Source organism: Gymnoscopelus microlampas, assembly GCF_963454915.1.
Source record: "Gymnoscopelus microlampas genome assembly, chromosome: 4".
Classification (NCBI taxonomy): Eukaryota; Metazoa; Chordata; class Actinopteri; order Myctophiformes; family Myctophidae; genus Gymnoscopelus; species Gymnoscopelus microlampas.
In genome coordinates, this window is record NC_139941.1 from 55693339 (window position 1) to 55708338 (window position 15000).

General features: G+C 40.8%; 1 pseudogene across 1 annotated transcript in view; it reads left to right on the top strand.

Annotated features, from left to right (window-relative positions):
* LOC311044150 overlaps positions 1-1521 on the top strand; it is a 4461-nt pseudogene extending 2940 nt beyond the window's left edge. Inside the window, exon 2 of the transcript in view lies at positions 384-1521. The product of the transcript in view is annotated as an uncharacterized misc_RNA (transcript). The remainder of the gene's footprint in view (positions 1-383) is intronic.
* The last annotated feature ends 13479 nt before the right edge of the window (positions 1522-15000 follow it).

Here is a 15000-nt window from a genome sequence, read left to right on the forward strand (position 1 = left end):
ATTCTATGAAATAACTGGACAATGAATATCCTAAACTAGACATGGCAGATCTTAAACACACACACAAACACATATATATATATATATATATATATATATATATATATATATATATATATATAAAGTTTGCATACTAACAGTGTGTGTGTGTGTGAGAGAGAGAGAGAGAGAGAGAGAGAGAGAGAGAGAGAGAGAGAGAGAGAGAGAGAGAGGAGGGGGGGGGGGGGGGGGGGGGGGGGCGGGTGCAACGGCCAATCTGTGCCTGGCAGTTGCTGCTGCCGTCCTAAATTTCGATCATTATCAGTTGGTAAAACAACACAGCTTGCATGTTATTTGAAAACATTTTATTGATTTATTTTCTCTCTCCTCATTCTCCATCCCAGATGTCTTCCCTGCCCAACCCCAACATATCTACAGCAGAAATAGAAATCTCAAACAACACCAGAGAATTCATACAGGACAGAAGCCCTACATCTGTGACCAGTGTGGAACAAGGTTCAGCAGGAACTTTAGTCTCAAACAACACCAGAGAATTCATACAGGACAGAAGCCCTACCACTGTGACCAGTGTGGAACAAGGTTCAGCAGGAACAGTAGTCTCAAACAACACCAGAGAATTCATACAGGAGAGAAGCCCTACACCTGTGACCAGTGTGGGAAACGGTTCAGCCAGAGAGGTAATCTCAAACTTCACCAGAGAATTCATACAGGACAGAAGCCCTACCACTGTGACCAGTGTGGGAAACGGTTCAGCCAGAGAGGTAATCTCGAACTTCACCAGAGAATTCATACAGGACAGAAGCCCTACCACTGTGATCAGTGTGGAACAAGGTTCAGCAGGAACAGTAGTCTCAAACAACACCAGAGAATTCATACAGGACAGAAGCCCTACACCTGTGACCAGTGTGGGAAACGGTTTAGCACGAGCAGTGAGCTCAAAATACACCAGAGAATTCATACAGGACAGAAGCCCTACCACTGTGACCAGTGTGGGAAACGGTTCAGCCAGAGAGGTAGTCTCGAACTTCACCAGAGAATTCATACAGGACAGAAGCCCTACCACTGTGACCAGTGTGGGAAGTGGTTTAGCAAGAGAGGTCATCTCAATATTCACCAGAGAATTCATACAGGACAGAAGCCCTACCACTGTGCCCAGTGTGGGAAACGGTTCAGCCAGAGAGGTCATCTCAATATTCACCAGAGAATTCATACAGGACAGAAGCCCTACCACTGTGACTAGTGTGGGAAACGGTTCAGCCAGAGAGGTCATCTCAATATTCACCAAAGAATTCATACAGGAGAGAAGCCGTACCACTGTGACCAGTGTGGGAAACGGTTCAGCCAGAGCAGTTATCTGAAACTTCACCAGAGAATTCATACAGGACAGAAGCCCTACCACTGTGACCAGTGTGGGAAACATTTCAACCGGAGCAGTCATCTCAAACGTCATGAGAGAACTCATAGAGGAGAGAAGACCTGAACTACCACTGGCAGTTGGATATTTAGAGTAAAACGCTTCTCTTAAAGTCTCACCTCAAACAACATCATATTGTAAGATACTTTGGACAATGTAGTGGTGCACACACTTACCAGAACACACGTACACACACACACACACACACACACACACACACACACACACACACACACACACACACACACACACACACACACACACACACACACACACACACACACACACACACACACACACACTCTCTCTCTACTCAATATATCGTCCCCCTGAAGAACGAAGATCTCTTGGAATTCCGTGAATATTCTAGGCTACCACCCAAAGTACTGATTTAATTACCCTTTTCTTTATTATATCACAACTTTCAGTGACAGCAGTGGATTAAAGTTACCATGGAAATGTCATGATCATATAATGATCATGAAACTTTGGTCGTTAAGGTCAGGTGTAGTTGTGGAAAAGCAGCGGTGTAAAGTATCTAAGTAGGCCTACAAGTACCATTTTGAGGTTGTTTTGATTTTTTTACTGGAATATTTAACATTGTCAATACTTTTACTCCACTACATCTAAGAGGCAATTATTGTACTTTTACACCACTGCAATTATTTGAAACTGTATACAGTACAATAGTTGCTTTAGAGATTTTAATTCTTATTACAAAACATGTATTAACCACTTCAGCCCTATGTACTTAGGCTATTTGAAAACAGCCGATCTACAAGTAACGTAGCGTATTACAGTTTATTTCCTTATTGGCTTCCATAGTTAGTGGGAGGGGCCCAATGTGAGTCACAATTTGAGGGTCCACTACTCAATGCAGAGCCAAAAGCCATTTTATAATTGATTAAGTTACCAATAGTTTTCTACCCAATAAAAGGTGAAGTGATTTCTCACCTGCATGTTTGCGAACGCGGAAGGAGGCACGGCGAAGCCGCGCCTCCGCCCAAGTGGAGCATACTATGAAACTCTGCTCTCATTGTGTCTCTGTCTGTGTGCAGTATGTGTGCACTGCACTGCCTGTGTGCAACCAACAGAGTGGCGCCAGAGTGCAGTCAAAACACACACACACACACACACACACACACACACACACACACACACACACACACACACACACACACACACAGTCCGTAAATGCACAATATTTTCGAGCTGCGTTCGCTTCCAGCGTTCGTGCGTCTTACTTGTTATATGTACACACGTATGTATGTATGTATGTATGTGTGTGTGTGTGTGTGTGTGTGTGTGTGTGTGTGTGTGTGTGTGTGTGTGTGTGTGTGTGTGTGTGTGTGCGTGTTTATATATATATATATAAAATGGGTGCAACGGTTCACAAAATTCACAGTCGGTTGACGAAACTTCAACCTGTTTTTTGCACTTTCTCCATTTACAGCCCGTACATCTACATAAACGTTCAGATTTCAAAAAAGTGCTTACCCCAAGGCCACGGATGTTACATTCACTTTGGGTGGGTATAAGTACCCGTATCTATTCAATAAAAAGCATTTTATCCGATCGCCGGCCATTTTCTCATAGAGTTATAATGTATCAGAGTGCAATACACCTCCCAACCGATACGGTCGCGTAGTTGAAAGCATATGCAGAAAAAACTATACGGATGATACGGGTACTTATGCGGGCCCGAGTAGAATTGTAACATCCGTGGCCATGGGGTAAGCACTTAATATTTGAAATATGAACGTTTATGTAGATGTACAGGTTGTAAATGGATTAAGTGCAAACAGCTGGTTGAAGTTCAGCCATGATGCTCGTGGCGGACAAGCGTCGTGTGATCCATAGCTAGTCAATAACAAGGCTTATCCAAGACTCCTTTGCCATCCCGGTCATAATTAACTGGAAAACCAAAGTGGCTCCAAACGCCAGATCTGCTAGATGGTGGAGGGTCTTCTATTTGTGGCATTAGCCATTATTGCAACAGGTTAGCTTAGCATGTATTATTCAGGTGACTCTCTCTCGTTTTGCCTTTTTTTTGTGTGGGAGGAGCAGGCAACTTGCTGGCTGCTCTAGGCTGCATAGTTGTGAGCGCAGATCCATTGAGACAGCTTTCCTTCAACGAGTAAGGTTGAGCACAGAGCGCATCGTCCGAAGTTGATAAAAAAAATATCGATATTGCTTGGTTCGCAGCGCGTACCGAAACCCTCGTATGGCACGGTTCAATTAGAATATAATGTATTGTTGCAGGCTTTATATATATATATATATATATATATATATATATATATATATATATATATATATATATATATATATATATATATATATATATATATATATATATAGTTTTGTTAAGATGTTTTTCAACTGTGTCATGCAGAAGGGAGAAGTTTGTCCTGAGGGCTTTCTGCCAGAAAGGGGGTGTGGTCCCCTTTCTTTAGATTCACCCAAGATCACAGGTTCAAATCCCAATGTGAGTGTGCTTTCAGTGCACCCTCACAGGAGAGCGTGCTGCATGCACCAGGGCTTTGTGACTATCTTCTACAGTGTATGAGATATGCATGAGATGAGCACGACAGTGTCCGCACGTTAGTTTCACGGGACTTTGTCTGTGTGGGGCGATATATTATAACTCTATGGTGCGGGGGCTGAGCCGCTCACTGCCTCTCACTGCAAATGGATTATTAAAGACGGGGTGCCGTGATTTTCAGTGACCCCCCCCCCCCCCCCAACACATAATCATGAGGTATTATGGTTATACTAGGAGGAAGATTTTTTTTCAAAAAAGTGTACAGAAATTGTTACAATTTTTTTTTTATGTGGACACGCCTCCAGTTCATTAAGTATCACCTCCTCCACCACCTTAGCACCACCCACCTGTCCTAGTCCCTCCTCCTCCTCATGCCCACACCTGTTGTGTTATGATAATGAGGGGGAGGGTATGTTTTTACTGTCACTAAAGCGCTGTTTCTCTATTAGCACGTTTGACCCTCAAGGTTTTAGCCTCCAGGAAGAAACTCCAAATAATCAGAGGAGGCTTAATGAAGTTCTATCAACCTCATAGACACATGAAAAACAGAAAAAGTGCAAAAACATGGCACCAGCTCTTTAAACGACGTGTGAAAACAAGAACGCTGCAAACAGCTCATAAAGCCTTCCGTGTGAAAAGCTTTACTGTTTACGTTGGTTTCTTGTGTCGCCAATATGCTACCGACGATAGTTTATTGATCAGTGTTCAGCAAAGCTTAGTATGTTCGTCAAGTCAGACGAACGTAAACCTTTTACTTCCGGTCAATGGGCTTCACAATAAGAGTACTTTTGGTAACTTAGAGGACAATCTGTGTTTGGCTTCCGGTCGCTGGACTTCAAAACAAACTAAAATCGCTTTTAAGTATTGGAAAGTAAGTATTTAACTTGTGGTCGGTGGAATGTATAATAAGAACACAGTTGACCTGTAATATGCTGTTTTTTAAGAATGAGTTTTCACTGTTGCTACAAAAATATAAAATAAGTGTGAACCCATAGCAGGCCTAACATCCGTCTGTGAGAATCAAGGAGTTTATTGTTATTGTTAGTGATCATTATTAGTGACCAACTGACCAGACCCCAGAAACGTTTTAACAGAGTAGATGTCATTTCCTGTGTTCTGGTGAATTTGGGAGTTTGATACTTTTATCAGGCTTTGCTTTACTGGCATTGGAAAATGATGGGTACATCATCCATTAAAGTAGGCCTTACAGAGATTGATTTGATCGATGGCAGCCCTGACCCATAGTCAAATACAGTATAGATCATTGGTTCTCAAACTTTTTCATGTTTAGGACCCCCAAATGAATATGTATTTGGCCACGGACCCCCATATCAAAATATTTAGTGCCAACTGACGACCATAAAAGATTAGTTGTTTGTGTAACATTTATTTCAAGATAATAAAAAAAACAATACAAATACAATAGCTGATCTACAAGCTCACAGTGTTTCGCAGTGTGACGCGTTGTGAGCTATTTTCAAACAGCCGATGTACAGGGTTAAGTAGTTAAACTGGTTTTGATGCCAAACACGATGTTAAATAAATGCGATTAACGATAGCATAATATAGTTGTATTTCATCAGCACACCAACTCCAACTCGTCAATATTTTGAGGGCAATTATTTAATGAATCAAAAAGTTTTGCACCACCCTGGCCTCCGGCTAGCTAGGCTAACCTTTTCCTGCAGGAAACCCTGGTTAGGCGTGTTTTTCGATAGACAGACAGACAGACAGACAGACAGATAAACTGCAGTAGACATGAAATACAGGTCATATCCATTCCAATGGTGTGTTATAAAACATGGTTTTGAAAGGGGGTTTGGTCATCTTTCTTCAGATTTATCCCAAGATCATGAGTTCAAATCCCTTTTCTTCCCTTTTCTTTTTTTCAAGGCAAATCCCAATAAATGTTTTGTACTTGTATGTAGAATGTAATGTAGGTACTTCATTATGTTTTCCTTTGTACCTAGACTTGTTTGTATTTGTTTATGACACGTATTCATATTCTATGATATGTTGATTAATTGAATACATAGGACCACAATGGAAACAAGTCCCCAGGATCCTTTTAGCCTAAATGTCTTACTGTACCTCTGTGCTGTTTACATTTATGACTATAATAAAGTATTCAATACTTCAATCAAAGTCCATATTCTGCTATAATGATGATACAGATGGCATATAGTCATTATGTTGACCATATTGACCACATCCATACTGTAGCAGATAAACTAGAACAACATGAATAATACTGTTGGGTTTTATGCTATTTGATGCTTATTTAGACTTAAAAGGTCACCTGTTTGACTCATGGAGGTGAGATATAGTTTATCTTTAGGTGGATGGGTCTCCCTAGTGGTTGTTAGGGGTTATTACATCTTTGTCTTTATTATGTATCTCTTTTATATTTTAGCCCTTGCTGGGTGGCATTTAGTCATTATGTTGTGCCCTTTTCTGACCATAGTGACCACATCCATACTGTAGCAGATACACTAGAAGAACATGAATAATACTGTCAATTCAATGAAATAATTGTATTTGCCACCCAAGTCAGGCCATAGGAATAGTTTGTAAGTTCCTCCTTCCTCTGGAAAGTGTTGTCTGGTGGCAGAGACTAAACAGGTGGTACGACTGTCCTGTTGTTCTGCCCTAAAACTAGATAGATAGATCTATAGGCAGGGTTCCCACGGTCATGACATTCCTGGATTTTCTTTTAAATGAGAAAAACAGTTTTCCAGGCCTGGAAAGGTTCGGAATTAATCAAATACTTTGGAAAATGTTATGCTCCGTTTTTGGCTGTTGATTTTGTTAACAAAAACATGTCTAACATTATGTGAAATAACCTGCTGACTATAATGTGTACAGGACGTCACGTGACAAAACATAATAGATCTACAAGCTAACAACATGTTGCATGGTGATATGTTGTTGGCTTGTAAATGTGTTATTTTTGCCACGTGACGCCTTCTCTCCAGTCTGTCTTGGGGCATTGATAGCACACAGGTGTAAGAGCCTCATTAATGCATGGTCCTAGAAAGGGGGTAAAATACTTGGAAACTGCAGCCAGTTGTGCAAGAATAACAGCTTTTAGTATAGATAGATTAATAGATAACCCTTTAAGGCCGGGAACGCATCTGTGACATTTTTAGATTTTTTTTTAGAAAAATCGCGCGCCGAGCTTGTAGATCTGCCATTTTTTAAAAAGAAATCATGAAAATGTGTGCAAATCTTTGAATTATGTATTGAATTTTTTAACACAAATATTTTCTTCTGGGGGTCCCTGGAACATAATATTCTGAGCTGGGGGGGCAAATAAATATAATTTTGGGGGTCCTTGACATGAAAATAGTTTGAGAACCACTGATATTATAGCAACGTATGTTTTTTGTTTTTTTAACTGTTAGGATTTAGAAGACATTTGTAGAATACCCCAGAAGCAAAGATTTCAGTTACAAAATGTTCGCTTTAAAAATATATATATATTAAAAAAAAGGTTTTTCAAATTTCACATTTTTTTCAAAAATAGCAGATCTTACAAGCTATTTTTGAATAGCACAAAGAAATGTAAAAAAATTACACAGATGGGTTCCTGGTCTCAAAAGGTTAATGGATAAATTGACTGCTTTATACCAGGTTGGGCTGAGAGCTCAATGTGTGTAAAAGCCAAAGAATGAGAAACAGAGACAGAGGTTTAACTTAAAGATGTATTGGAACTAAACTGTTCAACATACACAACATCAATTTCATGACTAGAAGGAAAATAAAACAATGGGGGCCCTTTAAAGTCTGAAAGTCAAGTTCAGAGAGTTCCAGTGGAACTCTCAGGGGGTTTCTCCTTTTGGGGAGAGAGTACAAGGAGGAATAGAACCGTTCCTGTGTTCCTACCACACACAGTGGAGGTGGGGAGGGGGGGGTGAGGGAATCGAGCTGCAGAGTCCAGGTCCAGGTGGGTCAGTTGGGTGGCTCGCCATCAACAGGATCTCCAGCCGAATAAAAAAAAACCTGCCCGGGTGAAATACATTCAATCAGTAATCTATAGTTGTACAACACCGTTCAATTCTCTAAATATTCATCCTTATTTCATGACTTTCATTAAATAATAATAATAATAATATTCATTTTATAGCATGCATTATTGGCATAGGGAAATAAAACACAAGAATATACTTAAAACATAAATGAAGTCATAAATCCAAACACTTATACAAAATATACAAAATAACTCTCAAGACAAGGCAATTCCAGCCTTGTCCATCTGCCCTTTATGTAAATGCTAGCTCCACTAGCTAGCTCCACTAGCATTTACAGCATGTATATCATGATCTAAGCAGATGCATTTCACAACATTCTATCACAGGGGTGATGCAACGTTGATGATGTAGAGGGCCTCTATATTTACACACTCACTCCAGAGGGACACATTGCATATACTGTTGGGCAGACACCTCTTATCTCCGTATTTCAACTTTTTTTCGTAAATGAATGCCGTACTTCTATGCCACGCAAAAGAAGGAAAAATAGCCGATCTACAAGCTCAAAACGCGTCGTGGTGCGATCATTTCAAGAAATGAAATGAACATTGGCCAAATTATCAAATAATCCAAGAAAGATGCAAAGAAAATAGTAAATCTACAATATCACAACGCCCCGCGTTTGAGAGCTTGTAGATCGGCTATTTTCGCAATATTTATCTGTGGAATGGAATGCCTACAATTCCAAATGTTTGTCAGGGTGGGGGTCCCCAGTTGAAATATGATTATTTTGGGGGGTCCCCAGTTAGAGTTTTTTTTCCCAATCTTCACCAAACTTGGAAAAAACACTGTTCAGGGGTCTGCCATGAGAATAGACTGAGAACGACCATAACGTTGTCCTCATTGATCCAATCAGCAGAATATAGGAATAGATTAGAAAAATAATCACATAAATATGCAAAGTAACCAGTAACTAAAGATGGTCCTACAAGCTCAAAACGCGTCGTGGTGCGACGCGTTTTTAGCTTGTAGATGGTCTATTTTTGCTTCTTTTGAATTGGAATCCTGATTTATTTTTTGCGATTTTTGAATTGGAATCCTGAAAAGTTACATTATTATTTCATTTTAAATGCATTTAGTTATTCTTAGGTTAACTTTTTTTAACTTAAATACAAATACATTGGACATAAAAAAGACAATAGAATATTAATATACAATAGAATATTAATATACTAATTAAGCTACTAATATAGACTGAAGTAATTAAAGCGGGTCATGTTTGCATGTTTGGAATTGTAACAGCTGAAATCAATAATATATCAGTATTACAATATTAACCTTCGGGCCGCATTAAGGGAAGGTGGGGGCCGCCTGTGGCCCCCGGGCCGCCAGTTGCCCATGTATGTTCTACAATCACCAACCGATCAAACCATTGAAAATGAACCATAGGGCTTTTGACTCACCGTTGAGTATGAAGCATAGAAGTATACAGCAGCACACCATGCTGCAACCAATCACTGAAGCAGAAGCAAGCCCAGTGAGGAGGGAGGGGCAGGACGTGACATCATGTGACCGGGACTTTCATACTGGTCTGAAATGATTGACAGGACTGTCTGTACCTTGGTTACCTGGGTTACAAAAAGGTTTAAAAAAAAATCCTTGTAACAAATGTGTGGGAACCCTGGATAGGTTGGTAGATAGACAGGTTGGTCTGTCTGTAGACAGACAGACAGACAGACAGACAGACAGAGAGACAGACAGACAGGTAATCAGGCAGGCTACTATGAACGTGATAGTTGATATTATGGAATATGGACGGTAGTGAAGGTGCAACAAAAACACAAAAAACTAAAGTCAGTCCAAAAAATATGAGCGAGTGTCGACCACATAATCCACATAAGGTAAAATGTCATAATCCACAGGTAGGTCCATGAGGAAGAGCAAAAACAAGTAAAGTGACAATTTAAGGACTTTTTTAAGACCTTTTTAATGCCTAAAAAAAGGGAGGAAACAAAGAAAAGAAATGAAATGAACATTGGCCAAATTATCAAATAATCCAAGAAAGATGCAAAGAAAATAGTAAATCTACAATATCACAACGCCCCGCGTTTGTGAGCTTGTAGATCGGCTATTTTCGCAATATTTATCTGTGGAATGGAATGCCTACAATTCCAAATGTTTGTCAGGGTGGGGGTCCCCAGTTGAAATATGATTATTTTGGGGGGTCCCCAGTTAAGAGTTTTTTTTCCCAATCTTGACCAAACTTGGAAAAAACACTGTTCAGGGGTCTGCCATGAGAATAGTCTGAGAACGACCATAACGTTGTCCTCATTGATCCAATCAGCAGAATATATGAATAGATTAGAAAAATAATCACATAAATATGCAAAGTAACCAGTAACTAAAGATGCCAAATAATACATTTTAGTGGAGTAACAAGTACAATAATGTGGCTCTGAGATGTAGTCGAGTAGATGTTTATGGTATAAAAAAACTAAAGTAAAAGTACCTCCAACTTTTACTCAAGTACAGTACTTGAGTAAATGTACCGAGTTACTTTCCAGCAGTGATCTGGATGCATGTAGGTTACCCATATGTGACTCTGTGAGCGCTGGAGCAGTGGGTGGAGAGTGACTGAGAGTGGGTGGAGAGTGACTGAGAGTGGGTGGAGAGTAGGAGGGTCCTGGTTCTGACTGCACTGTTCTGTTCAGTTTTTGATCTGGGAGAGTTTAGCCAGGACACGGAGCAGAGGACTGGATCAAGTCATTACCAGTGTCCTACTGACCTCAAGACCATAACTTGTCAGCAAGTAAAGTCAGATCCCAAACGGTAAAAGAGGACCTCAAATGTCCACCATCAAAGTGGACCGAAGGAGATGAACTATTTGGGGTTTTTAAAAGAGAGATGTCGTCCAACAGCTTTTCAGCTGCTGCGTCAGAGGAGGAACAGCCAGAGATCTACCAGCAAGCCATGCTGAAGCAGCCTGTGATAAAGTTACACAGAATAGGTGTGTGCATGTTTTTATGTCCCTGTACTCTTTTCTTTTATCTTCAATAGAAAGCAGATGTACAGAAATGTTGTCGGTACTCTGTGGAGTAACGGAGTAATGCGTCTTTCCAGCACTAAATCAACTGTAGATAAACACTGTGTGTGTGTGTGTGTGTGTGTGTGTGTGTGTGTGTGTGTGTGTGTGTGTGTGTGTGTGTGTGTGTGTGTGTGTGTGTGTGTGTGTGTGTGTGTGTGTGTGTGTGTGTGAGTGAGTGAGTGAGTGAGTGAGTGAGTGAGTGAGTGAGTGAGTGAGTGAGTGAGTGAGAGAGAGAGAGAGAGAGAGAGAGACAGACGGAGACACACAGAGAGAGAGAGAGAGAGAGAGAGAGAGAGAGAGAGAGAGAGAGAGAGAGAGAGAGAGAGAGAGAGACGGAGACACAGAGAGAGAGAGAGAGAGAGAGAGAGAGAGAGAGGGATTTTAGTGTGTGTTTGAGTAGAATAGATTTCGTCCGACGTTATAAGATCCTAATTTCATGCATTGTAATCACAACTGGCTGCAAGAAGAATCAGTCATCAGGCAGGACAAGAATCAGCCTAAATGTTGTAACGCCAATCTGTGCCTGGCAGTTGCTGCTGCCGTCCTAAATTTAGAACATTATCATTTGGTAATACAACACAGCTGTATGTTATTTTCAAAACGTTTTATGTTTTAATTTTTTCTCTCTCCTCATTCTCCATCACAGATGTCTTTCCTGCCCAACTCCAACATGTCTACAGCAGAAATAGACAACTCAAACATCACCAGAGAACTCATACAGGAGAGAAATCCTACCACTGTGACCAATGTGGTAAAGGGTTCAGCCAGAATAGTACTCTGAAAAAACACCAGAGAATTCATACAGGAGAGAAGCCCTACCCCTGTGACCAGTGTGGTACCAGGTTTAGCATGAAGGGTAATCTGAAACGACATCAGAGAATTCATACAGGAGAGAAGCCCTACCACTGTGACCTGTGTGGTACCAGGTTCAGCAAGAGCACTACTCTGAAACAACACCAGAGAATTCATACAGGAGAGAAGCCCTACACCTGTGACCAGTGTGGGAAACGGTTCAACCGGAAGAGTCATCTCGAACAACACCAGAGAATTCATACAGGAGAGAAGTCCTACCACTGTGACCAGTGTGGGAAACGGTTCAGCAGGAGCAGTGAGCTCAAAAATCACCAGATGATTCACACAGGACAGAAACCCTACCACTGTGACCAGTGTGGTAAAGGGTTCAGCCAGAACAGTCATCTGAAACAACACCAGAGAATTCATACAGGAGAGAAGCCCTACACCTGTGAACAGTGTGGTAAACGGTTCCGCTCGAGCAGTTATCTCAAACTTCACCAGATAATTCATACAGGGTTGAAGCCCTACCACTGTGACCAGTGTGGTAAACAGTTCAGCTGTAACAGCCATCTCGAACTTCACCAGAGAATTCATACAGGAGGGAATCCCTACCACTGTGACCAGTGTGGGAAACGGTTCAGCAGGAGCAGTGAGCTCAAAATACACCAAATAATTCATACAGGAGAGAAGCCCTACCACTGTGACCAGTGTGGGAAACGGTTCAGCATGAGCAGTAATCTGAAACAACACCAGAGAATTCATACAGGGTTGAAGCCCTACCACTGTGACCAGTGTGGTAAACAGTTCAGCTGGAACAGCCATCTCAAAGATCACAAGAGAATTCATACAGGACAGAAGCCCTACCACTGTGACCAGTGTGGGAAAGGGTTCAGTCGGAGCACTAATCTGAAACAACACCAGATCATTCATACAGGACAGAAGCCCTACCACTGTGACCAGTGTGGGAAACGGTTCAGCCAGAGCAGTCATCTCAAAACTCACGAGATAACTCATAGAGGAGAGAAGACCTGACCTACCACTGACAGTTGGAGATTTTGAGTAAAACGTTTCTCTGTAAAGTCTCTTCTCAAACAACATCACATTGTGAGATACTTTGGAAAATGTAGTGGTGCGCACACTTACCTGTATAACGCGTGCGCACGCTCGCTCGCGCACACACACACATACACACACACACACCATTTTTTACTGGAATATTTTAATTTTTCCATACTTTTACTCCACTACATCTCAGAGGCAATTATTGTACTTTTACACCACTGCAATTATTTGAAAACTTATATAATAGAGATTTTAATTCTTATTACAAAACATACATTAACCACTTCAGCCCTATATGTACTTAGGCTATTTTGAAAACAGCCGATCTACAAGTAACGTAGCGTATTACAGTTTATTTTGTTTTGCTGTAAATGGCTTCCAAAGTTAGTGGGAGGGACCCCATGTCAATCCCAATTTGAGGGTCCACTACTCAATGCAAGTTATCAATAGTTTTACGTGGCCCCCTTTCTTTAGATTTACCCAAGATCACGGGTTCAAATCCCACCGTGGGTGCAGGCTACTTTTTATTTATTTATTTCAAAGTATGTTCCAATAACTGTTATATACGCTAGTGGGAGGTTACGGTTAGGCATAGTTTTTGTGAGGTTAAGGACAGATATAGGCATAGTTTTTGTGAGGTTGAGGTTAGGTTTCAGCATAGTTTTGTGAAGTTACGGTTGGGGTTAAAGTTAGGGTTCAGCATAAAGTTGAAAAAGCAAAATGAAGAAATTGTTCATGCCACAGAAAAGCATTGAGGGCAAACGTCTCCCTTGTGCCTGAGTCATACCACTGCATTTATATCTGACCTGCTTGTATAGGCCTATGTATATATTGGACAGACACACTACACATTTACACTGATATATATTCATGCCATGATACTATGATTGTCTCAAAGCCAGTGTGGGAGAAAGTAAGGGTTAAACAGCGCAGACAATCTCCCCGGCCTTAAAGGATATGAAGGCTGAAAAGTATTGCAGAGAGAAGTAGAGAGAGCAGAGAGAGACAGCAAACATCTGGAAGACAGCTCAACATTCCTATTCCTATTTCTGTTGTCCTCTGAGACAACAGAAAAGAACAAAGGATGTGTAATGATGACGCAAGAACCCCTCAGAGAAGTTGGGGAGACAGGGAGGTGCCCCGAGTCAGGAAGGAGGGGGACAGAGTCAGGAAGGAGGGGGACATAGAGTCAGGAGCCCCTGAAACGATTATATAAGGGCCACGCAGAGGAGAGAGGAGAGAGATTTGGGACCACATACCAACCGCATATGCTGTTTGCTTATATTCTGAAGCTGTGAACTTACCTGTGACCACAATGGAAAGTCCCCAGGATCCTTTTAGTCTAAATGTCTTACTGTATCTCTGTGCTGTTTACATCTATGACTATTATAAAGTATTCAATACTTCAATCAATGTCCATATTCTGCTATAATGATGATACAGATGGCATATAGTCATTATGTTAGTGACCACATCCATACTGTAGCAGATAAACTAGAACAACATGAATAATACTGTTGGGTTTTATGCTATTTGATGCTTATTTAGACTTATATTTCACCTGTTTCACTCGTCTAGGTGAGATATAGTTTATTTATAGGTGGATGGGACTCCCTAGTGGTTGTTAGGGGTTATAACATCTTTATCTTTATTATGTATCTCTTTTATAAGCTTACAATCTTAATCTGACGGTTATGGGACAGGAGAGTATTTTGTATATTATAAATATGTTTAGAGGTCATTTGTTTATTAATATTGTGATCATGTTTCGGCTGGGTTTATTAGAAACCTTTTTATGTTTAATATAAAGATCTTTATAAGTAGGTCAGTCATCTCTTTGATCATGTGTGACTTTCATAAACCAGTCGTTACGCATGTTGTTGGTGAAACCAGAGACTTCAAATCATGTGTCTATGTACTTTTATGCGTTGCCCTTGTGTGTGTTGGATGTGCACGGAGCTAGGTGTGTGTGCTATATCTATTCTAGTATCTAGTGTATCTATATCTAGTGTGTGTGTGTGTGTGTGTGAGAGTGAGAGTGAGAGTGAGAGTGAGTGTGTGTGTGTGTGTGTGTGTGTGTGTGTGTGTGTGTGTGTGTGTGTGTGTGTGTGTGTGTGTATACTAGTGT